This window comes from Salmo salar, chromosome 13, assembly GCF_965601325.2.
Source record: "Salmo salar chromosome 13, fSalSal1, whole genome shotgun sequence".
In the NCBI taxonomy this organism is placed as follows: Eukaryota; Metazoa; Chordata; class Actinopteri; order Salmoniformes; family Salmonidae; genus Salmo; species Salmo salar.
Window position 1 is genome coordinate 60326280 of NC_138303.1, and position 24456 is coordinate 60350735.

The window sequence follows — 24456 nt, forward strand, 5'->3', positions numbered from 1 at the left end:
GTGAGGGATAAGAGTCCTGTTTTTCTTCAGTTATTATCCTTTATTTTCCTTTTGAGTGTACACAAACAAGCCTAATGTGAAAGACTGTACCAATCTATTTCATATTGTACAGTGAAAGATACTTATCCATTATCATGGCTCGGTGAGTAACCGGATTACAAATCCCATATTTCAACTGCCATGGCAGAACTGAAAGCAATTTGTTTGTGTCACTGCTAGCAACATTCAACACTCCAGGAACTTTGTGCTTCATCGTGGCCAGTCGTGCTGAGAAGTTAAGGTGTACAGTTTCAGCTTTGAATTGGATTGGATGTGACACATTAAATGTCATGGCCAGTTTCCTCGGCAGATGCAATATGTACAGCACGCTGCTGCATACAACTCTGAGGTATTATTTATTGTTCCAATAAATTGTTTCTCTCGCAATGGCAATCGGGTTTCCAGGAAGTCTGCAGTGAGTGGTCGCGCTGGGGTCGACCTGTTTACATTAACCAATCAGGAGTGTGAGTTATTGCTTTTCCTCCACTGCTTGGAATGGGTACAGGAAGTGGCAGCCATGCCAGAAGCTACTTCACCTACTATTAGGTAGAAGTTAAGATGGTGGTGATGGATGTCTGATACCCTTGCAGTTTAAAAAGCAAGGCTCTTGTTTACCACACCATGTAATCTAGTACAGTGTGTGAATGTGAGTGATACTGTATGAGTGCAGCTTGGTTTATAAAGTCATTTAATTTGTCACAGAGAGGTGTATTAGGAACTTTTAAACTCCAAATCAAGGGAAATTGACAAAAATACTCTCATTGCTTTTGTTGTAAGTTCCTCTTGTTAAAGGGAAATGTAACATGTGTGGCTGCCTAGAAAGCTCTATTACTGAGCAGTATAATGCCAAGTGTTATAAGTCCAAGAAATATAGCATTCTGTAAAAAAGGAGTAGCCTGAAATCACTGAAAAGTACGTAAGTCCAAGGATGACATTATGAATAAAAAAATATATTCCCTCGTTTTTTCAAGACCACAAGATAAACTCTATAAATAGGACTGGACTTATTGATGATAGATTCAAATCAAATCAATCAAAGCAAATGCTATTTGTCACATGGTTCATAAAGAACAGGTGTAGACTAACAGTGAAATGCTTACTTAGGGGCCCTTCCCAACAACGTAGAGAGCAAAAAATTATAATAACACACAATGAGTAACGATAACTTGGCTGTATATACAGGGTAACAGTACCGAATCAATGTGCGGGGGTACGAGATAATTGAGGTAGATACAAGGTAGGGATAAAGTGACTAGGCAACAGGATAGATAATAAATAAGAGCAGCAGTGTATGTGATGAGACAAAAGAGTTAGTGCAAAAAAGGTCAATGCAGATAGTTAAATAGTTAACCAATAGCTACCCAGACTGACTATTTAGCAGTCTTATGGCTTGGAGATAGGAGCTGTTCAGGGTCCTGTTGATTCCAGACTTGGTGCATTGGTACCGCTTGCTGTGCAGTAGCAGAGAACATTCTATGACTTGGGTGGCTGGAGTATTTGACCATTTTTAGAGCCTTCCTCTGAAACCACATGGTATACAGGTCCTGGATGGCAGGGAGCACGGCCCCAGTGATGTATAGGGCCGTACGCAGACCTGCCAAGATGCACGCATTTTGCGTACCAACTACGCAATTCTCTGTCCATGTACGCAGGTACGAGATCCAAGTTAAAAGTACGCATAAATGAATAGGGCCTGACTTTTTTATTTTTAACATTTTAATAACAAATAAATCCACTGAGTAAATCTAATATCCCGATTTTCGAGCTGCAACACACAGACATGTACGGAGTTAGTGTCAATGGACATGGAGATGAATACGTCATTATTCGACGTAGTTACACCGTGTCTGCCCCTCCTCCTGTTTGTTGTGATGCTGAGTTTGCCGACTGTCAGCTGTACGCAAACACATGGACAAATCCCTTTCCGACTCCGTGTGTTGTGGAAAGGTAAACACTAATTGTTTCAAGCTAACGTTAGCGAACATTAGATGGACATTCAGTGGGCTCTAAAGTGCCAGCAGTTCACTCACATTTGCTAGTGAAAGAAATGAAATGCAAATACAAAAAATAACTGGTCGCATTTGTGCGAATGTGATATGCATTTAATTCTGCGTCCCATTAGTTGTATTTTCCACGTAACATCACGAGGATCACGCAACCTGAAAGACTAAGTGTAATTATGATCCATGTCACAAAAAGCTTTACAAAAGTATAATGAAAAATAAATATGAACATCTTGGCATTAAATGGAGTCGGGAGTTTAGAAGACCGGTTTTAGCTATAGAGGCAATGCTTCTAAAATGCGTTTGCACTAGATTTGATATTTTATCAATTTCGAAAACCTGAAATGATGTATGTGCTGCAAAGAAATGCAATAGGCACCTTTACATAGGCTGAAACACCGGACTCTTCTAGTGAACTGCGTGCAGGGGAAAGAGAACCGCAATTCGGCTCCAATTTGCCGTGCACGTCTGGTACTCGAAAAAATTGGACAGGGTTGGCAGGCCTGCGTACGCATTGCCTTCTGTAGCGCCTTGCGGTCTGATGCCAAGAAATTGCCATACCAAGAGGTGATGCAGCCAGTCAAGATGCTCTCAATGGTGCAGCTGTAAAACTTTTTGAGAATATGAGGGCACATGCATAATCTTTTCAGCCTCCTGCACATTAAGAGGCATTATTACCTTCATGACTGTGTGTGTGTGGGGACCATAATAATTCCTTAGTGATGTGGACACCGAGGAACTTGAAGCTCTTGACCCTCTCCACTACAGCCCCATTGATGTGGGTGCCCTCTGTTTCCTGTAGTCCACGATCAGCTCCTTTGTCTTGCTGACGCTGAGGGAGAGGTTGTTGTCCTGACTCTACACTGCCAGGCAACTGACCTCTTCCGTATAGGCTGTCTCATCGTCGTCGATGATCAGGCCAACCACCGTTGCTTCGTCTGCAAACTTAAATGCTGGTGTTGGAGTCATGCACGGTCACTCAGTCGTGGGTGAACAAGGAGTACAGGAGGGGACTAACCACGCACTCCTGAGGCGCCCTCGTGTAGAGGGTCATCATGATGGATGTGTTGTTGCCTACCCTCGCCACCTGGGGGCGGCCCATCAGGAAGTCCAGGATCCCGTTACAGAGGAAGGTGTTCAGTCCTAGGGTCGTGAGATTAGTGATGAGCTTGGAGCGCACTATGGAGTTGAACGCTGAGCTATAGTCAATGAACAGCCTTCTCACGTAGGTGTTTCTCTTGGGAGAGGACAGTGTGGATTGCAGTAGAGATTGCGTCATCTGTGGATCTGCTGTGGTGGTATGTGAATAGGAATGGGTCCAGGTTGTCTGGGATGATATACTTGATGTGAACCAGCCTTTCAAAGCATTTCATGGATACAAATGTTAGTGCTACGAGGCGATAGTCAATTAGACAGTTTACCTTGGCTTTGCTGGGCACAGGAACTATGGTGGTCTGCTTGAAACATGTAGGTATTACAGAATTGGTCAGGGTGTCACAAGGGTCGTCGAAAGGGGACCAAGGTGCAGCGTGTAAAGTGCTCATATTTCCTTTAATAATGATAACACTTAAACAAAATTTTAAAAACGACAGCCAACAGTTCCGTCAGGTACATAGACAAAACGGAAAACAACTACCCACAAAACCCAAAGGAAAAACAGGCTGCCTAAGTATGGCTTCCAATCAGAGACAATGATAGACACCTGCCTCTGATTGGAAACCATACCCGGCCAAAACATAGAAAACAAAACATAGAAATAGAAATCTAGAAAAAGCCCACATATAAACAGAAAACCCCAAACCACCCAAAACAACCACCTGTCACGCCTTGACCACTCTACTATGGAAAATGCCCTCTTACAAGGGTCAGGACATGACACAAGGAGAGGTTTATTGACAGCATGGCTAAGGCAGCAGAGCCCACGGTGGATCAGTGAATCCATTTCTATTTTGATCAGGGATTAACCCAGGCAAAAATGTCATTATGTCTGTCAGTTATAGATGGTTTCCAGTTTTGGCTCCAATACAATCCAATTTTAAAGACATGTTTTTAAATGGATTGAACGTGGAATGTTCAGAGCAAGAAAAGTTAACATTGAGGTCTGTGGTTGCAGACTATAAATCAAAGTTTACCAAACTACCAAAAAAAGCTTATTTTAATCTACTTAATAATAGTTTTAACAGGGATATTGGCCTGTCAATAGCAGCAAAAACACAGTCACAAACAACAATTAACAAGTAGAACAGAAAAATATAAATATTAAAACAGGTGAAGTGAATCACATGTTGTGGTTCCTAAATGCATTTCATGAAGGCACATGGCTACTACAACAGATGTGCTCTAATCGAAGGTCATGAGTTAAATAAGTCGTGATCTCAACATAACGAGGGAATCATTTTTTGATTCATATGCCCTCTCTGGACTTCTGTAGAAAAGGCTTTTGGAGTCAGAGGTTCCATTTTGAAGTCTTCCAAAAGCTGTAAAACATGAGCATTACAGATGAGTTAGACCTACTGTTTGAACAGCCATGAAACCTGATTTAATTTAATAAAGCACGCAATAAAAGAGAACATTAAGATATTGAAAGTTTCAGTTTATGCCCGTTATGCGTTTTTGGATGTCAGTATGGGCAATAAAGAAAGACTGAGTGATACGTCCGTGCTAAACTTCAGGTCAGGGTGTAGCTGTAGACACCAGCTCTAAAACCAGATGAAAATGTATTCCAGTAGACAATTGTATTTAGCACATTATAATACAGATCAAGCACTCTTCCCAAATGGTCCCAACTCCAATCCGCCACAGCTATAGATTAATTTGATCTATACTGAGTATACAAACATTATGGTCACCTGCTCTTTCCATGACATAGACTGACCAGGTGAAAGCTATGATGGATGCCACTTGTTAAATCCACTTCAGTCAGTGTAGATGAAGGGGAGGAGACAGGTTAAAGAAGGATTTTTAAGCCTTGAGACATTTGTGACATGTATTGTGTATGTGTGCCATTCAGAGGGTGAATGGGCAAGACAAAAAATGTAAGTGCCTTTGAATGGGGTATGGTAGTAAGTGCCAGGCGCACCGGTTTGTGTCAAGAAGTACAATGCTGCTGGGTTTTTCACACTCAACAGTTTCCCGTGTGTAACAAGACTGTGAGAAGCATTGGAGTCAACATGGGCCAGTATCCCTGTGGAATGCTTTCGAACACCTTATAGAGTACATGCCCTGAGGCTGTTCTGAGGGCAAAAGGTGTTAGGAACACCTTCCTAATGTTTGGTATACTCAGTGTATATTGTCACAGCAAAATGATCCTGCAGCAACAGGATTTGAATGTTTAGTCCATTATGTTGCCTGATTGGTGGTTAGGCTATTAGCTGGCCAAAAGTAGGCTACATGAAAAGTGTCATCCTGTTTATATAACCGTGAGTTGTTTTGGGTTTTCAGTGAATTTGTGTAAATCACAAAGCTCATCTGCATTTCTCAGCAACAAAAGAGTAATCAAATTAAGATCTGACATCTCTATTCATGCACAGGTTCATTGCCTCTCTTTGTATGAATGACAAATAATCTAGTATTTACGAGACCTCTGAAAACATCACCTAGCTGTCTCCAAATGTATATGATGGTAAATGCAAAGTGTAATCCCTAGAGACATTACTCAATACAAAAGGCAGTGATTGCAAAGCACAGTTTTGAGGCATGGCATGTGCGAGGACTGCATTATTGTGTCATGCAAAATGCAATGCTTGTTTGTTTTAACCTCTAAATGATGGGTAGATAAGAGGGTTAAGAGCAGAGATTGTACAGATCCTCCATCAACATCTGCTCATACCAATTGGATCACACACAGGCCCTTCAGCACTTCCTGTTTTCAGTGCTGGTGACCTCACTGACTGGATATCCACACTGACTGGGAATATGCTGCACTTGCTTTTATGGCCTTCATCATAGTGAAATTACACGCCTGCGGAGCTGGCTATTTGCCACAAAGGGTTTCAGGTGTGTGATTTGAAATGACTATGGGTGTCACCTCATTGCCTGGGAAGACTGAGATTGGATGGCGTCCCAGAACACTCCCCCAAAACGTCCATTTAGAACATGAACAAATCTTGCATGTTTGCCTTCGTACACATTATTTTTTCCACATATAAATTCAATTGACATGGATGATTTTATTTGCTTATTTTAGAGGATGGTCGTAAAGTATTTCTTTTTAACCATGGGCTATAGTACTATGCATTAGCAAGCCTATTTAATGGGTTAATTTTCACCTCCTGTCCCAGCTCACAGTGTGTTTTCTCATGTTTAGTGAGACGTTTTTCTGTTCATTATCTCCGCGCCCCCTCACAGTATATCATTATCCACTATGTCAAACACTAGATGACAGAAATACAACAATTGGACAGATTGCTCTGAAAACTTCCCTCATGAAAAAACACCACTGAGTTACTCACCCCTACAACACAATATCTACGCAAAACCTACTGTTTTTACTACTTGATTGCCATTGAGATGTGTAGCAAACCAGTAATAATTTAAGTAGTTATGAGTGATAAATTGAGACGTTTCACTACTGGTGAACACTACATATTTCCTACTCATAGTACTACATAATTATCCCTTAATGACTACTGTGTAACTACTACGCTTTTGGGTATCTACTACTTAAAACCTACACATACCTACACAATTCATACATGTCCAGTATTGAATTACTACATAACGCATACACATTAATGCTGTATGGCTACTCAATCCCTGTTGAAATGCTAATGCCATTTGTGTGTGTAGTGTTGTGTCACTACTGAATTGCTCCTGATCCTTTTTCATTTCCTACATAAACCCCTTTTGAATTACTATTGAAAACTGACACATTTACTACTGTTTGCCTACTCATAACCACTACTGACATCTTCTTGTTTCACCACTGTGTGACCACTAGACTAGTGCACATGTTATTTACTGAAGTTTCGAACTGTAGTTATGCAATCAAACAAGAAATAATACGCCTATACAAACATAATCAATTAAATTACATATTTACACTTTTGTTAATCACTTTGAGGCCTTGTCTTCATTCAGCTTTGAATTAATTATCTTCAGATCCTCTTTTTTGTTGCAGCCATATTTCTCCACCATGTAACCTTTTAGAAAATAAAGACAAGCACAAGAGACAACCAATTATAAGCGATTATCAATCATCTACTAACAGAGGTCACATAAAACAACACATAAAAAACATTTAACAAACAATGTTAATCTTACCAACAATGGCCTCCAGTCTTCTTATGTCAAGGGCCTTCTTGGCAACAGGTCAAAAGTAGAAAGGGTAGTATACCAACATGAACCTACTGCACATTTGCATACAGACACACATACTTATTTGCTAGCATGACGAAAACAGAGGCTACATAGCTACATTCCAATGGAGCTAGAAAACATCTAGGTTAACCACAAGACCGTTTTGGCTAGCAATCATTTCAATCTGGTAAAAAGTTATATAAACGACTAAACAACAACATGAAACTATCCATAAAACAAAAAGGAAAGTTAAACTTACAGATGGTGCCAGGATGGAAGATGATTACATTCGGGATTGTCAAAAACAGTTGCTAGCTAACAACAACCAACTACTTCCTGTTTTGTCTTCTATGGTTGTTAAAAGCCTGTGTAGTAAAGCTGTAGTGTTTTTACTACTTGATGCTGGTAGTAAATAGGTGGTTAAAATCTCTACCTGATTACTACTGGAAACAATGGATAAAATTAGAGATGGTATATCATACACTGCAGTTGAGGAACAAATGAGAAAGTCATTTTGCTTTGAAAGTTGATAAACCTATAACACTTTTGAGAAAATTGCCCTTGAACGTCTTGAGACACCTATTCAGCATCATTCAGAACCTCTTAAGCCTTAGCCCCACCCATCTCTTTAAGGATTCAAATGTGCTAAACAGTGAATACGGTAGTGTAAAACCAAAGATTTCAAGACTAAAGGCTGGTTTATTCTACTTCTATCGACATGTCTGTATATAGTTGTCACAATGACATAATGAACCTTATAATGTCGTCTGACCTCATGCTTGTTCGTTGTCGTTTTGTTAAAACAAAAACACACAAAAACGACAGGCTGCATGACATCAGCAGCATGGGCGTTGCATAACTGGTGCGTCTGTCATGGATGCCATGGTTGCCCTTAGTTTGAAGATGTAATCCATACAGGTGTTTTATACAACAGCCATCTGTGTTCTCTTTTCGACTCCCTCCGCATTTGCAATCAAACGCCTGAATTAGCTGTCATGCTCTGTTTCCACCGGGCATTTCACTGATTTAAAAACTTGGTCCTCCAGAAAGTGGAGAGCCATAGCAACACTTGTGCAGTTCTTGTGATATCTTTCAAAAAAGCTGTATTAGGAAGGATTACCAGCTCCCGGGTGGCACAGTGGTCTAAGGCACTGCATCGCAGTGCTAGGAGTTATTACAGACACAGGTTTTTCCCAGGCTGTGTCGCAGCCTGCCATGACTCGGAGACCAATGAGGCGCGCACAATTGGTCCAGCATGGTCCGGGATAGGGTAGGGTTTGGCCGGCCAGGATGTCCTTGTCCCAACGCACTCTAGCGACTCCTTCTGGCAGGCCGGGCACATGCACGCTGACTTCGGTCGCCAGTTGTACAGTGTTTCGTCCGACACATGATAAAAAGGGTAAAAAAATCATATAAAAAAAAAATATGATTACCTACACATACTAAGCAGCTCATATTATAGACAGAAGTGTGCTACATGGCAGACCAAGTCATATATGTGATGTAAAGCTAAATGCTATCCATAGCTGTCCTTTTTTTTTTCTCGAATTGCTGACGTGAAACATGACATGCCTCTGGGTTTGAATGTAGCAGCTGTGAGCATCTGCTCTCCACCAATAACAGCTGCACTCATTGTGTTCATATCCCCTTTGCTGCCTGCCACACAACAACTTATTCTCTTTCACATACAGGCATGTGGCTTATTTTAAAAACTGTGAGCCGTAAGAGAACATTCCTGCTGTCAGGCAGAGGGCTGGTTCTGCCCATTGTGTTGATGGAAGTTCAGCTGGCCATTCTGTGCCAAGAGGATCCCCTATAGATCCCCCTCCTACTCCCTGTGCTCATGCCAATGTGATGCCATGGTCTTAACCGACCCCTACTGTCATGTTTTCTCTCCAGTGGATCCGAGAGTATATGGTGCAAGTACAGCCAGCACACATGCACAGATTGTAAGTGATCTAAATCAGAGAGGACGTCAAAATCATACATACTATTACTAAATTAATGTTCTGAATGTGTGATCACGGTTGGTGAACGAGATGTAGAGGCAGACAGAGAATAAGAGAACATTGAAAGAGGCACAGCAGATGTACAACTGCATGGAAGGTCAGTCATCAATAAGGTCAGTCAAGTCTCTGCACGTCAAATAAAATAAAATTGTTTTTGTCACGTACTTCGTATACAACAAGTGTAACCTTTTTCAACAATGCTAAAGATAAACAAAAAATTGAAATAGTAACACAAGGAATAAACACAGTGACGAACAGATAACAATAACGAGTAAACATAACATGGCTATAAATGGGGAATACCAGTACCGAGCACATGTGTAGGGGTACAAGATAATTGAGGTAGCTATGTGCAGTACATATACAGTTGAAGTCGGAAGTTTACATACAGCTTAGCCAAATACATTTAAACTCAGTTTTTCACAATTCCTGACATTTAATCCTAGTAAAAATTCCCTGTCTTAGGTCAGTTAGGATCACCACTTTATTTTAAGAATGTGAAATGTCATAATAATAGTAGGGAGAATTATTTATTTCAGCTTGTATTTCTTTCATCACATTCCCAGTGGGTCAGAAGTTTACATACACTCAATTTGTATTTGGTAGCATTGCCTTTAAATTGTTTAACTTGGGTCAAATGTTTTGGGTAGCCTTCCACAAGCTTCCCACAATAAGTTGGGTGAATTTTGGCCCATTCCTCCTGACAGAGCTGATGTAACTGAGTCAGGTTTGTAAGCCTCTTTGCTCACACCCACTTTTTCAGTTCTGCCCAAAAATGTTCTATGGGATTGAGGTCAGGGCTTTGTGATGGCCACTCCAATACCTTGACTTTGTTGTCCTTAAGCCATTTTTCCACAACTTTGGAAGTATGCTTGGGGTCATTGTCCAATTGGAAGACCTATTTGCAACCAAGCTTTAACTTGCTGACTGATGTCTTGAGATATTGCTTCAATATATCCACATAATCTTCCTACCTCATGATGCCATCTATTTTGTGAAGAGCACCAGTCTAGGCTGCGTGGTCCCATGGTGTTTATACCTGCGCACTATTGTTTGTACAGATGAACGTGGTACCTTCAGGCGTTTGGAAATTGCTCCTAAGGATGAACCAGACTTGTGGAGGTCTAAAAAAAGTTTTCTGAGGTCTTGGCTGATTTCTTTTGATTTTCCCATGATGTCAAGCAAAGAGGCTCTGAGTTTGAAGGGCCTTGAAATACATCCACAGGTACAACTCCAATTGACTCAAATGATGTCAATTAGCCTACCAGAAGCTTCTAAAGCCATGACATCATTTTCTGGAATTTTACAAGCTGTTTAAAAGCACAGTCAACAATAGTATGTTAGCAAGAAATTTGTGGAGTGGTTGAAAAACGAGCTTTAATAACTCCAACCTAAGTGTATGTAAACTTCCGACTTCCACTGTAGGTAGGGGTAAAGTGACTAGGCAACAGGATAGATAGTAGTAGCAGCAGCATATGTGGTGAGTGCAAATGTGTGTGTGTGTGTGGCGTCAGTATGCATGTGTGCACATATTATGTGTGTGTGGGCATATATAGTGGTTGTGTATGTTGTTGGGGTGTCAGTGTTGGTATTTGTGAGTGTGTGGGTAGAGTCCAGTGTGTGTGCATATCAGTGCAAAAAAGTGTCAATCTGGGTAGTCTGGGTAGCCATTTGATGAGCTATTTAGCAGTCTTGTTTCGCAATCTTATGGCTTGGGGGTAGAAGCTGCTCCTATTGTTTCCATGCGGTAGCAGAGAGAACAGCTCTATGGCGGGGGTGGCTGGAGTCTTTGACAATTTTGTGGGCCTTCCTCTGACACCGCCTTTTACAGAGGTCCTGCATGGTAGGGAGCCGAGCTCGGCCCCAATGATGTACTGGGTCGTACGCATTACCTTCTGTTGCGCCTTGTGGTCGGATGCCAAGCAGTTGCCACACCAAGCGGTGATGCTCTCAATGGTTCAGATGTACAACTTTTTTGAGTATCTGAGGGCCCATGCCAAATCTTTTCAGCCTCCTGAGGGGGAAAGGTGCTTTCGGCCACTACACAACGTGTGTGTGTGTGTGTGTGTGTGTGTGTGTGTGTGTGTGTGTGTGTGTGTGTGTGTGTGTGTGTGTGTGTGTGTGTGTGTGTGTGTGTGTGTGGACCATGTTAATTCCTTAGTGTTGTGGACACCGAAGCACTTGAAGCTCTCCACCTGCTCCACTACAGCCCCATCGAAGTGGGTAGGGGCGTGCTCGTCCCTCCGTTTCCTGTAGTCCACAATCAGCACCTTTGTCTTTCTGAAGTTGAGGGAAGGTATTCCCTTAGTCAGTGTGGAGTGCAATAGAGATTGCTTCATCTGTGGATCTGTTGGGTCTGTATGCAAATTGGAGTGGCTCCAGGGCGTCTGGGATGATGGTGTTGATGTGAGCCATGACCAGCCTTTCAAAGCATTTCATGGCTATAGATGAGTGCTACGGGGCGATAGTCATTTAGGCAGGTTACCATGGCGTTCTTGGGTACGGAGACTATGGTGTTCTGCTTGAAAGAAGTTGGTATTACAGACCGGGTCAGGGATAGGATGAAAATGTCAGGTACAGTAGTCAAACTCGAGACTTCCTTAACATTAGAGATCACACACCAGCTGTTGTTAACAAAGAGACACACCCTTACTCCCTTCATGTGTTCCGTGTGGCTCCGTTGGTAGAGCATGGCGCCTGCAACACCAGGGTTGTGGGTTTGATTCCCATGCGGGACAAGTATGAAAATCTATGCACTCACTAGTAGGGCTGGGTGCTATACCATATTTTACGGTATTGATGGGGAAATTATTACAGAGACCTTCTGTACAAAGATGGTTAAGATCAGGTATGTTAGGTATACGGATGGAATTTCACAGCACTTCTCTCCACTTGTATTAGTGGTCTAGAGCTGTGCGGATCACTCCTAGGCCGTGGGTGCAGAAAGGTAGGATTTACCTTCTATGGCTGCTTGTTACCACCATCCTGGCTGCCACAATTAGTTCCAGTTGAATCACCTTTTTTTATGTTAGAAATGTGATGCTCAAAACAGGTGGGGCTCAGAGTGCACCAATAAACAGCACAGCGTTGCAACAAGACATCCCTATGCAACAGTTGAAGCCTGAACTTAATGACTAGTAAAAATGAACCCATCTTGGATGAAAGTACAGGCTTCCTTTGCTGACTCTGTTTTGCCAAATACAGTAACACGTCAAGGATAGCAACACTTTCCCTTATTAAACATACCAACATGTTTCAAGCAGACCACCATAGTCCCTGTGCCCAAGAACACAAAGGCAACCTGCCTAAATGACTACAGACCCGTAGTACTCACGTCCATAGCCATGAAGTGTTTTGAAAGGCTGGTAATGGCTCACATCAACACCATTATCCCAGAAACCCTAGACCCACTCCAATTTGCATACCGCCCAAACAGATCCACAGATGATGCAATCTCTATTGCACTCCACACTGCCCTTTCCCACCTGGACAAAAGGAACACCTATGTGAGAATGCTATTCATTGACCACACCTCAGCGTTCAACACCCTCAAAGCTCATCAATAAGGTAAGGAACCTGGGACTAAACACCTCCCTCTGCAACTGGATCCTGGACTTCCTGACGGGCCGCCCCCAGGTGGTGAGGGTAGGTAGCAACACATCTGCCACGCTGATCCTCAACACTGGAGCTCCCCAGGGGTGCGTGCTCAGTCCCCTCCTGTACTCCCTGTTCACCCACGACTGCATGGCCAGGCACGACTCCAACACCATCATTAAGTTTGCAGACGACACAACAGTGGTAGGCCTGATCGCTGACAATGACGAGACAGCCTACAGGGAGGAGGTCAGAGACCTGGCCTGGTGGTGCCAGAATAACAACCTATCCCTCAACGTAACCAAGACTAAGGAGATGATGGATGGGGCCACAGTGTCTTCTGATCCCTCCTGTCTCAGCCTCCAGTATTTATGCTGCAGTAGTTTATGTGTCGGGGGGCTAGGGTCAGTCTGTTACATCTGGAGTATTTCTCTTGTCTTATCCGGTGTCCTGTGTGTATTTAAATATGCTCTCTCTAATTCTCTCTTTCTCTCTTTCTGTCTTTCTCTCGGAGGACCTGAGCCCTAGGACCATGCCTCAGGACTACCTGGTATGATGACTCCTTGCTGTCCCCAGTCCACCTGGCCGTGCTGCTGCTCCAGTTTCAACTGTTCTGCCTGCGGCTATGGAACCCTGACCTGTTCACCGGACGTGCTTGTTGCACCCTCGACAACTACTATGATTATTATTATTTGACCATGCTGGTCATTTATGAACATTTTAACATTTTAACATTTTGACCATGTTCTGTTATAATATCCACCCTGCACAGCCAGAAGAGGAGTGGCCACCCCTCATAGCCTGGTTCCTCTCTAGGTTTCTTCCTAGGTTTTTGGCCTTTCTAGGGAGTTTTTCCTAGGGAGTTTTTCCTAGCCACCGTGCTTCTTTCACATGCTTTGCTTGCTGTTTGGGGTTTTAGGCTGGGTTTCTGTACAGCACTTTGAGAATATCAGCTGATGTACGAAGGGCTATATAAAAATAAATTTGATTTGATTTGATTTGATGATTGTGGACTACAGGAAAAGGAGCACCGAGCACGTTCCCATTCTCATCGACGGGGCTGTATTGGAGCAGGTTGAGAGCTTCAAATTCCTTGGTGTCCACATCAACAACAAACTAGAATGGTCCAATCACACCAAGACAGTCGTGAAGAGGGCACGACAAAGCCTATTCCCCCTCAGGAAACAAAAAAAATGGTACAGTAATTGCTCGGCCTCCGACCGCAAGGCACTTCAGAGGTTAGTGCGTACGCCCCAGTACATCACTGGGGCAAAGCTGCCTGCCATCCAGGACCTCTACACCAGGTGGTGTCAGAGGAAGGTCCTAAAAATTGTCAAAGGTCCCAGCCACACCAGTCATAGACTGTTCTCTCTACTAGCGCATGGCAAGCGGTACCGGAGTACCAAGTCTAGGACAAAAAGGCTTCTCAACAGTTTTTACCCCCAAGCCATAAGACTCAGGAAACAGGTAACCAAATGGTTACCGGGACTATTTGCATTGTGTGCCCCCCCCCCCCCCCCCCCAACCCCTCTTTTACGCTGCTGCTACTCTTTGTTTATCTTATATGCATAGTCACTTTAACTATACATTCATGTACATACTACCTCAATTGGCCCGACCAACCAGTGCTCCCGCACATTGGCTAACTGGGCTATCTGCATTGTGTCCCACCACCCGCCAACCCCTCTTTTTACTCTACTGCTACTCTCTGTTCATCATATATGCATAGTCACTTTAACCATATCTACATGTACATACTACCTCAATAAGCCTGACTAATCGGTGTCTGTATATAGCCTTGCTACTCTTATTTTCAAATGGCTTTTTACTGTTGTTTTATTTCTTTACTTACCTACACACACACACACACACACACCTTTTTTCGCACTATTGGTTAGAGCCTGTAAGTAAGCATTGTATTTGGCGCACGTGACAAATAAACTTTGATTTGATTTAAACAGTTTAATCCAGATATGGTGCAATGAGCACAGGTATTCTCCCAGCAAGAGGTGCAACTGCTGCTTTAGCCTTGCCTGATGTTGGCCAGATTAAAGTCGTAACCTAGGGACATCGTATGCTCCAGACAAACTTCTATAATTATGGCCATGTCTTCTTTTTAATTGGTTTTAAATTAACAGCATTCATTTTAATTAGCTCCTTTACACACACAGGATTTTAATAAGGTGTCTGTGGTGGCTTGGTTAATGGAAATTCTTAATCTTGCCTTGCTTGACAGTCTGTTTCATATGCTGAGCCGCATAGAGATGAAGGGGGAATTACATTTTCCAGTGTTCTGCAAACTGTGGCACATTTTTTCTCAGCCTTGGGACATCTAATTAACATTTCATCTCAAACTGGGGGAGGACACATACTGATATATCTTTGTATTGATGATGCAATAGCTAAGTGATGAAATACTTTTTTGGACTTGTTTAAGTGTTAAGCAATTACGTAGTACGCAGAATATGCACAATATGCACCATTCACAGTGATTTGTTAATGGTCCAATGCAGCCATTTTTTTAAATCTCAATTTCAAATGATTTCTGGGTAACAATTTAGTACCTTACTGTGATTGTTTTTCATACAAATTGTCCCAAATAAATAATAGCTTCTTAGCAATAAGCAGTTCTCAATCAAGAATTTTTCTATGACTGTCTGGGAGTGGTCTGAGTGAGGGGCCTAATTGGAGGGACATGAAACCTGAAAACTAGCTGTTATTAGCAGAGAGGAGGGAAAACTCCCTTTGTTATTGGTGCACTAACTTATACCGCCAAGTGACATCAACAAGGGATCATACTGTAGCTTTCACCTGGATTCACCTGGTCAGTCTGTCATGGAAAGAGCAAGTGTTCTTAATGTTTTGTATACTCAGTGTATATGCATACACACTGCCTCCTATAAATAAACAAAATAGCACAAAAATGACAACAATACTGTTGGGTTCTGAGAATATGAAAATATACTTATTCATGTCACTGATGGAGTGCTAAGGTTTAGAGGGTCTACACCAGAAGTTAAGGGTTATAGGAGGAAGGTATATAGTGTGTACAACTAAGCTTGGAATGTGTTGAGTGCAGGGAAGTGATTACGTGTGGCAGGCATTGATAAGGGGAGACGGGTGGAGATCTTAGAAACGAACAATGTCACTGAGGAAGAGAGGGTAATGTATAACGTTTACATTATGTCAGGATATGTTATTGTTAGCCATCAGGGATCCTCTGGGAGGAGAAGAGACACAGTCTGGTATCCATAACCATGACAGGCTTGAGTTGGGGAGGAGTGAGCACTTTGGGGTAGGGGTCAGGTTAGATGAAGTGAGGAAGAACAGATATCACTAAGGTTCTGTCTAGCATCAGAGATGCATTGGCTGTTCAGTTGTGGAGGAGGAGACTCGGGTTAAATATCAGTGCTTGTGTGAAATGTTGTTTGTCTGAATTACAGCTGTATTGACCCTTTGGGAAGAATTAAACTTGGTTTTTTACTCAAAATTAGAACCAAACAATACATTTGTAAGGCAACGGAGTCAAACAATATGCAGCTTCATATATGGCCATCCAAAATAGTGCACCTCTCTTTGTCTGGCAAATATTTGTACTGTAATTCATTGCTTGCAGATAAGAACACATTGTACATATTAATGGATTTATTATTTCTAGGATACCATTTCCTGTTCCAGCCTTTGATTTCACAAAGTGTCTGTGAAAATAAAAAAAATTGACTTTGAAAAGGCTTTTGATAAAGTATGACTGGAATTTATATATAATTGCCTGGAATGTTTCAATTTAGGAGAATCTGTCATACAATGTAACCCTAGGTGTAAATAATGGCTACTTTTCAGAAAGTATTAAACTATCAAGAGGAGTAAAACAAGGTTGTCCACTATTGGCATATCTATTTATTATGTTAGCTATTCAAATCAGATCCATCAATAATATCAAGGGGCTAGAAAGCCAGGGCTTGAAAACAAATGTGTTATTGTACAATGATGATTCATGTTTTCTTTTAAATTCACAATTTGGATCCCGACACAGCCTCATTGCAAAAATAGATAAGATGTTGCTACCATGGAAAGGAAAATACCTGTCCATTTGTGGAAAAATCACCCTGATTAATTCTTTAGTCATTTGCTTATGGCCTACACCTAGCGACTAGATTTTTTAATTATATGAGCAAAACATATTCCATTTTATTTGGAACGGCAAGCCAGACAAAATTAAACAGGCCTATTTATATAATATATAAATGGATTTGAGGGGCAGAAATTATTAAATATTAAGGAATTAGATCTCTCACTAAAGGCTTCAGTCACACAAAAGTTGTACTTAAATCCGAACTGGTTCTCTAGCAGATTGTTAAGAATGGACTTTATTCAGATTACAACCTCTTACTTTTGGTTATTTGAAAATGAAATAATAATCAAAATATTTTTAATACAAGCCATAGAAATGTGTTTGTAATTTCAGTTTAATCCACCAGAAAAGACAGAACAAATAATACAACAAATATTATGGTTAAACTCAAATATATATACATCTTTTTTTTCTACGGTATAATCTTTGTAAATTATATCATAAATAGCACTGGTGGAGTTACGGCACACATGCAGCTAACAAAAATATTTGCAAATGTATGCTCTATCCACAATTACAACCAACTGATTGCAGCATTATCACAAAAATTGAAGACGCGGGCCTACCGAGTGGCACAGTGGTCTAAGACACTGCATCACAGTGCTTGAGGCATCACTACAGACCTGGGTTAGACTCTGGGCTGTGTCACAGCCAGCCGTGACAAGGAGACGCATGAGGCGGCACACAATTGGCCCAGCATCGTCCGGGTAAGGGGAGGATTTGACCGGCCGTGATGTCCTTGTCCCATCGCGCTCTAGTGACTCCTGTAGCGGGCCGGGCGCATGCATGCAGACACAGTTGCCAGTTGTACGGTGTTTCCTCCAACACATTGCGGCTGGCTTCCGAGTGAAATGAGCAGTGTGTCAAAAAGCAGTGTGACTTGGCAGGGTTGTGTTTCAGAGGATGCATGGCTCTCGACCTTCGCCTCTCGAGTCCACACGGGAGTTGCAGCAATGGGACAAGACTGTAACTACCAATTGAATATATCAAAATTGGGGAGAAAAAGTGGTAAAAAGTAAAAAAAATATATAATATGGAAGAGGCAAGAGCAAGGGGAAAAAAGTAAGGAACTTCTCAGTCAGCCCTGCTTTAAAGACATACCGATTCCGTGGCACAGGGTTTATGAACTGATAAGCAAAACGACGCCGGATTCAAAAAAAATATCTTGCAACCAATAGAAAGTATTCAGACCGCTTCACTTTTTCCACTTTGTTAAGTTACAGCCATATTCATGTATTATACTTTTTGTATTCCCTCATCAATCTACACACAATACCCCATAAAGGCAAAGCAAAAAAACAGGTTTAGAATTTTTTGTAAATGTATTCAAAATAAAAAACTGAAATACCTAATTTACATACATATTCAGGCCCTTTGCTATGAGACACGAAAATGAGCTCAGATGTATTATGTTTCCGTTGATCGTCCTTGAGATGATTGGAATCCACCTGTGGTAAATTCAATTGATTGGACATGATTTGGGAGCTCATTTAGGACCTGTATAAAAAAGGTCCCACAGTTGACAGTGCATGTCAGCAAAAACCAAGCCATGAGGTTGAAGGAAATGTATGTAGAGCTCCAAGACAGGATTGTGTCGAGGCACAGATCTGGGGAAGGTGAACAAAACAATTCTGCAGCATTGAAGATCACAAAGAACACAGTGGCCTCCATCACTTATAAATGGAAGAAGTTTGGAACCACCAAGACATCTATCAATCAATTGTATTTACAAAGACCCTTCTTACATCAGCTGATGTCACAAAGTGCTGTACAGAAACCCAGCATAAAACCCCAAACAGCAAGCAATGCAGGTGAGGAAGCACGGTGGCTAGGAAAAACTACCTAGAAAGGCCAGGACCTAGGAAGAAACCTAGAGAGGAACCAGGCTGTGAGGGGTGGCCAGTCCTCTTCTGGCTGTGCCGGGTGGAGATAACATAGCATGGCCAAGATGTTCAAATGTTCATAGATGACCAGCAGGGTCAAATAATAATAATCAGAGTGGTTGTCGAGGGTGCAAAAGGTCAGCACCTCAGGAGTAAAATGTCAGTTGGCTTTTCATAGCCGATCATTCAGAGTATCTCTACCACTCCAGCTGTCTCTAGAGAGTTGAAAACAGCAGGTCTGGGACAGGTAGCACGTGAACAGGTCAGGGTTCCATAGCCACAGGCAGAACTGTTGAAACTGGAGCAGCAGCACGACCAGGTGGACTGGGGACAGCAAGGAGTCATCAGGCCAGGTAACCCTGAGGCATGGTCCTAGGGCTCAGGTCCTCTGAGAAAGAAAGAAAGAAAGAAAGAAAGAAAGAAAGAAAGAAAGAAAGAAAGAAAGAAAGAAAAAGAAAAGGTACCAAAAAGGTCTGCAGCATTGAAGGTCACCAAGAACACAGTGGCCTTCATCATTCTTAAATGGAAGAAGTTTGCAACCACCAAGACTCTTACTAGAGTTGGCCGCCCGGCCATTGGGGGAGAAGGGCCTTGGTCAGAGAGGTCACTGAGGAATGGCTTCCATCTGGCCACTCTACCATAAAGGCCTGATTGATGGAGTGCTGCAGAGATGGTTGTCCTTCTGGAAGGTTCTCCCATCTCCACAGAGGAACTCTGGAGCTCGTCAGAGTGACCATCGTGTTCTTGGTGACCTCTCTGACCAAGGCCCTTCTCTAAGAGGTTGCAACCTTTTTCCATTTAAGAATGATGAAGGCCACTGTGTTCTTGGTGACCTTCAATGCTGCAGAACTTTTTGGTACCCTTCCCCAGATCTGTGCCTCGACACAATCCTGTCTTAGAGCTCTACGTACAATTCCTTCGACCACATGGCTTAGTTTTTGCTCTGACATGTACTGTCAACTGTGGGACCTTATATAGACAGGTGTGTGCCTTTCCAAATCATGTCCAATGAATTGAATTTACCACAGGTGGACTCCAATCAAGTTATAGAAACATCTCAAGGATGATCAATGGAAACAGAATGACCTGAGCTCAATTTAGAGTCTCTTATGATAGGGTCTTTTTTTAAGATGGCTGAGGAAATTTGATTGCTGAGGAAAAAAATACATTTAATCCATTTTAGAATAAGGCTGTAACATAACAAAATGTGGAATGTGTTAAGGGGTCTGAGTACTTTCCGAATTCACTGCACTGATTATTTTTTTTACGTGTAAAGGTCTCAGTTGACATCTCTTTCTCTATGTGTCTGAGAAAGTCATTTGGAGTCATTGTTGCGGCACTCCAGGGAAAAATACAAACACACAAACAGAGACGTGCACACACACACACAGACGTGCACATGCATGCACACACACACAAACACACCTCACTCTCACTCTCTCTCTCTCTAAACTAACTATGATTACCCCACTTGGAAAGATTTTGTGAAGAGTAAATCAGTTGGTTGCATCTCTAACTTGTTTCCCTCCTCCCCACTCTGTTTTTGGGGGGTTTAATGAGCAAGCAGACCATATTGAGATGTCTTACAAACATATCATTCTTTAGATATTGCCCACTGGAACTTATGTATGTACTCTTTATGTAAATATATTGGAGATTTTACAAATGCAGTAACTGCCGGTAAGGGTGCACGCTCATATTGAAAACTTACAGTAGGAGCAGAAGGAAACGGTTCTTTTTCCCACTCGACTAGAGCCAGAACTCTCTTGTCAGGTGGTGGAGAGGTGGTTTGGGCGTGCATAAATTGTGCTGTATGAATAATTAGCGTGTACTTCTCCTGGATGAATGTAATAATAGCATCATGGGTACTTTTGCCCCCGGCATCTTGACGATGCTAGCTACAGCGCTCAATCAACTGGCGTCTTGACGATGCTAGCTACAGCTCTCGATCCACTTTTGTTCGAGGAGCATGAGAGGGTGGAGTTGAAGTTGATCTTAGGACACTTTGAGTAACAAGAGGTTCTTGTGTCAATAGCGTTCACAAAATACACCTCTCTGTGTCTAGGAGTATTAGTTAAGATGACCTTTTTTCTTGGGTATCACTGTTTCATTTGACCAGTTCTGCTTTTCTTTGCCATTATCAAAATAGGGCCTTATGTCATGGCATGCAGTGCGCTAACTAAGCTTTATGTTCTGTGCTGGTAACTCTGGCGTCACTCTCTCTAACTTCCTCATTTTACCCCTGTGCCTATGGTTCTAGAGTGGGTAGTTCTGCAAAAGGAATTTTTTGTTATTCTGTATTTCTGTTAGATCAACATTTTGTAAACATTTTTCTGTTTGAAGTTTTCCTGTATTTAGCAGCCCTATGTTGTGATAGCAAATCCTGATGACTTTTCTCTGTCTTTAGTTTACAATGTTTGACAATGTAAGAACATTTATCTAATATAAAAGCAAACAATGAAAGGTCATATTATGCTTAGTCAGAACTTCATGAATATAATTCACAACCTTTCTATCTAGACATTTATAGTGCATTTTTGACCTTTTGGAATGGCTGTATTATTTGTATGCTGTATTCTCGTTCATTATCTAACAATGATATTTCCTTTTATGTGCTTTTTCAAATGCTCATGAATTATCTTTGGAGCTTTGTAAAGGCTACAAACACTCACAGCTACTGTCTCTTCTTAATATTACTGTCAACATTTGTCACTGGAACCTGAAGAGTTTCAACTGAAAAAATTCCTTGTGAGTAAACGTTTCAATTTTCACTTTGGAAAGGTCTTCATGGATATAACTGAGTAGTTCCTGCTAGGGTTCATGACTTCTTTGGAAGCAAAGTATACCGTAACGTTATCGTCAAAGGGTTGATAGTGCGTCCTTTGAATGACACTATGGGAAAACAAAGTTTGCAATGCCGCCTTAGGTCTTAATCAACCATTGCCATTGACAACATGCTTTTCAGTGACCTTTCTAAAAGTGTTTGCCCACTACACATTATGCTTCAACTTAAATTCACAGCATTGAGAGCTTTCTTTAGTGATGCACTCTTAATTCTATAGTCTTTCAAAGTGCAATCCCCATAATATTGACTTCTGCTTTTGTCTTTGGGGATATTACATTTAGCACAAAAATATAAACACAACATGTAAAGTGTTGGTTTCATGTTTCATGAGCTGAAATAAAAGATCCCAGAAATCTTCCATACGCACAAAAAAAGCTTTTTTCTCTCCAATTTTGAACACACATTTGTTTACATCCCTGTTAGTGAGAATTGCTCCTTTGCCAAGGTAATTCATCCACCTGACAGGTGTGGCAAATCAAGAAGCTGATTAGGCGAGGTGCGGGCTTGCGGAGTAGAACCCTTGAAAAAGAAAAGATGAGCTTCACACTCTAGGAGCTCAGATGCAATAATTTAACCAATGTTTTGACTGACAAGCTGTCATCATCGGGGTATATTGACAAATAGTACATGTGCTGTGGACAACAAAAGGCCCTTCTAAAATGTGCATTTTTGTCACACAACACAACGCCACAGGTGTCTCAAGTTTTGAGGGAGTGTGCAAGATGCATGCTGACTGCAGAAATGTCCCCCAGAGCTTTTGCCAGAGAATTGAACGTTCATTTCTCTACCATAACCCGTCTCCAACATCGTTTAAGAGAATTTGGCAGTACGTCCAACCAGCCTCACAACCACAGACCACGTGTAACCACACCAGCCCAGGACCTTCACATCCGGCTTCTTCACCTGCGGGATCGTCTGAGAACAGCCACAGCTGATGAAACTGAGGAGTATTTATGTCTGTAATAAAGCACTTTTGTGGGGAAAAACTCATTCTGATTGGCTGGGCCTGACTCCCAAGTGGGTGAGCCTATGCCCTCCACCAATGGTTGCGCCCCTGCCCAGTCATGTGAAATCCATAGATTAGGGCCTAATGAATTTATTTCAAATGACTGATTTCCGTATGTAAACTGTAACTAATTAAAATTGTTGAAATTGTTGCATGTTGCGTTTAGATTTTTGTTCAGTATAGTTGTATTGCACAGTGTATTCTATTCTGCTGGTCTGGTGGGAAATTATTTGTTCTCAACCTGGGGAAGCATCTCAAGATCTCATTGAATATGCAATCTGCATTTTATTATGCTTTGTGCAATCTCATTGTTGTGATACAGTTTCCCAAGTCGTTTAGACTGGAAATGGATACCACACCATAATGTTGCATTTATGCAGTGTTCTGCATACCGTGAAGCTTAAACAGAATCACTCGAGCAACATCCACCCGCCACACACACACACACCAAATCATTACTATTATTCTTTGGAGGTGACAAAACCAATGGCACCTTTTCTTCAAAACAATGAATAATTCACAGCCTTGCAAATAAGGAAAAGGGTGGGATGGATTTAAAAGTACTGCTCGTTGAGAAGCAATTCAATATATTCACACATTCAACGAGTCACTCCACTGCGCAAAGGTGCATGTCATGGCAGCACTGCAATGGTTTTAATGATCAGCTGTGCTTTCCTACTGTTGCATATGCAGTTAATCATTTTAGCATATGCTAACCAGTTATGAAAGCGGCATGCATCAATAAACCTTTAGAACCTCTATGAATTTTATATCCATAAAAGGTATGGGCAAAACCCTCACTGCAGCGGTTTGTGTTAACCCATGGGAAGGCATTAGCATGAATCATTATTGCCTTATCCATTAGATCAATAGAAGCATTGGCAGATAATTAAACCGGATATGGAATGTAGAATGATTGGGTGTGTTGGGCTGACAAGGCATTGATGTTGGTCTGGGTTTAGTTTGAAAAGAAAAATAACATGAAATTAAATGACAATGGTAAATGGTTGTATTGACTTTGATGGCTCAGGACAGAATTCCATTGCATTACTCAGTTAGGAGCATGATGATTTCCCCCCAGGTATTTCACAAAGTAGTGTTATATGTCTCTAGGGTATATGATTTACATACTGTACATGGGGGGAATTCCGACCCAAGTTAAGCGTGCGTAAATTAAACTTAATTATCTTTTTATTCTCTCTACATGTATTCTGACCTTGAATTTAAGCATGAGAATAGCATGCTATTGACCCAGCTATTCATTGCGGGTGGAGATCAAATAAATGAAGGAGTGGCGGAGGTGTGTCTACAGATACGCCATATTCTGACCTTGACTGAATTCCCTCATAATTCCACCACCTTTACACGTGTTTAACAATGAATAAGTTCAAGCAACCTGTCAGTTCCTTATGGAACGACATCTAGTTTCTTCATGCACTGTAATTTACAAACTGATAAAAGCTATTGATGAGAGCTAGGTAAATAAGTAAGCCGTTTGGATTAGAGTAATGTAATGAAAAATTGCAAATGTTTTAGGTATTTTTTTTACCTTGTGATCGCTGGAGACAAATGGGAATCCTGTCATTTGGCGGCAAACTCTATCAACATATTGTATCACCTTCTCAACAGTGAAGTTCATGAAATGCT